The following is a 2500-nucleotide window of genomic DNA, read 5'->3' on the forward strand; positions in this document are numbered from 1 at the left end:
TTGCCTTTCCACTCGCCGCGGGGTGGGGCCGTTCCGGTGTGCGGTGGGCCGCACTTCTCCCCTAGTAGGACGTCGCGACCCGCTGGGTGCCGGCCTACGGCCCGGGTGCGCAGCCTGTCCTTCCGCGGGCCTCGGTTCGCGTCTGTTGGGCAGAGCCCCGGTGTCCTGGCTGGCTGCCCGGCGGTATATCTGGAGGAGTCGATTCGCCCCTTTGGGCGCTCGGGCTCCCGGCAAGCGCGCGCGGTTCTTCCCGGATGACGGACCTACCTGGCCCGGCCCCGGACCCGCGCCGCTGTTGGCTCGGGATGCTCTCGGGCGGAATAATCGCTCCCGTCAGCGGCGCTTCAGCTTTGGACAATTTCACGACCCGTCTTGAAACACGGACCAAGGAGTCTAACATGTGCGCGAGTCATTGGGCTGTACGAAACCTAAAGGCGTAATGAAAGTGAAGGTCTCGCCTTGCGCGGGCCGAGGGAGGATGGGGCTTCCCCGCCCTTCACGGGGCGGCGGCCTCCGCACTCCCGGGGCGTCTCGTCCTCATTGCGAGGTGAGGCGCACCTAGAGCGTACACGTTGGGACCCGAAAGATGGTGAACTATGCCTGGCCAGGACGAAGTCAGGGGAAACCCTGATGGAGGTCCGTAGCGATTCTGACGTGCAAATCGATCGTCGGAGCTGGGTATAGGGGCGAAAGACTAATCGAACCATCTAGTAGCTGGTTCCCTCCGAAGTTTCCCTCAGGATAGCTGGTGCTCGTACGAGTCTCATCCGGTAAAGCGAATGATTAGAGGCCTTGGGGCCGAAACGACCTCAACCTATTCTCAAACTTTAAATGGGTGAGATCTCCGGCTTGCTTGATATGCTGAAGCCGCGAGCAAACGACTCGGATCGGAGTGCCAAGTGGGCCACTTTTGGTAAGCAGAACTGGCGCTGTGGGATGAACCAAACGCCGAGTTAAGGCGCCCGAATCGACGCTCATGGGAAACCATGAAAGGCGTTGGTTGCTTAAGACAGCAGGACGGTGGCCATGGAAGTCGGAATCCGCTAAGGAGTGTGTAACAACTCACCTGCCGAAGCAACTAGCCCTGAAAATGGATGGCGCTGAAGCGTCGTGCCTATACTCGGCCGTCAGTCTGGCAGTCATGGCCGGTCCTTGCGGCCGGCCGCGAAGCCCTGACGAGTAGGAGGGTCGCGGCGGTGGGCGCAGAAGGGTCTGGGCGTGAGCCTGCCTGGAGCCGCCGTCGGTGCAGATCTTGGTGGTAGTAGCAAATACTCCAGCGAGGCCCTGGAGGGCTGACGCGGAGAAGGGTTTCGTGTGAACAGCCGTTGCACACGAGTCAGTCGATCCTAAGCCCTAGGAGAAATCCGATGTTGATGGGGGCCGTCATAGCATGATGCACTTTGTGCTGGCCCCCGTTGGGCGAAAGGGAATCCGGTTCCTATTCCGGAACCCGGCAGCGGAACCGATACAAGTCGGGCCCCTCTTTTAGAGATGCTCGTCGGGGTAACCCAAAAGGACCCGGAGACGCCGTCGGGAGATCGGGGAAGAGTTTTCTTTTCTGCATGAGCGTTCGAGTTCCCTGGAATCCTCTAGCAGGGAGATAGGGTTTGGAACGCGAAGAGCACCGCAGTTGCGGCGGTGTCCCGATCTTCCCCTCGGACCTTGAAAATCCGGGAGAGGGCCACGTGGAGGTGTCGCGCCGGTTCGTACCCATATCCGCAGCAGGTCTCCAAGGTGAAGAGCCTCTAGTCGATAGAATAATGTAGGTAAGGGAAGTCGGCAAATTGGATCCGTAACTTCGGGATAAGGATTGGCTCTGAGGATCGGGGCGTGTCGGGCTTGGTCGGGAAGTGGGTCAGCGCTAACGTGCCGGGCCTGGGCGAGGTGAGTGCCGTAGGGGTGCCGGTAAGTGCGGGCGTTTAGCGCGGGCGTGGTCTGCTCTCGCCGTTGGTTGGCCTCGTGCTGGCCGGCGGTGCAGGATGCGCGCGCCTGCGCGGCGTTCGCGCCCCGGTGCTTCAACCTGCGTGCAGGATCCGAGCTCGGTCCCGTGCCTTGGCCTCCCACGGATCTTCCTTGCTGCGAGGCCGCGTCCGCCTTAGCGTGCTCCTCCGGGGGCGCGCGGGTGCGCGGATTCTCTTCGGCCGCCATTCAACGATCAACTCAGAACTGGCACGGACTGGGGGAATCCGACTGTCTAATTAAAACAAAGCATTGCGATGGCCCTAGCGGGTGTTGACGCAATGTGATTTCTGCCCAGTGCTCTGAATGTCAACGTGAAGAAATTCAAGCAAGCGCGGGTAAACGGCGGGAGTAACTATGACTCTCTTAAGGGACGGAGGAAGAAGTCCTGTCGCTCGCCAAGGCAGAGGCCGAACTGTTCCTCGAGAGGGACGCCCGGTTCTTCTTTGTAAATCAAGAGCTCATCAGGATGTTCCCCGACCGAACGCTTGAGGCAATCAAGTGCCGACGGCGGCAAGCTGCCCACAAGCAGCTTGTCCGC

The 2500-nt window shown here is 60.8% G+C and overlaps 1 pseudogene; it reads left to right on the forward strand.

The window, feature by feature from the left end:
* LOC126454632 (large subunit ribosomal RNA) overlaps nt 1-2500 on the forward strand; it is a 7453-nt pseudogene that overhangs the window by 554 nt on the left and 4399 nt on the right.

This window comes from Schistocerca serialis, unplaced genomic scaffold, assembly GCF_023864345.2.
Source record: "Schistocerca serialis cubense isolate TAMUIC-IGC-003099 unplaced genomic scaffold, iqSchSeri2.2 HiC_scaffold_992, whole genome shotgun sequence".
NCBI lineage: Eukaryota > Metazoa > Arthropoda > Insecta > Orthoptera > Acrididae > Schistocerca > Schistocerca serialis.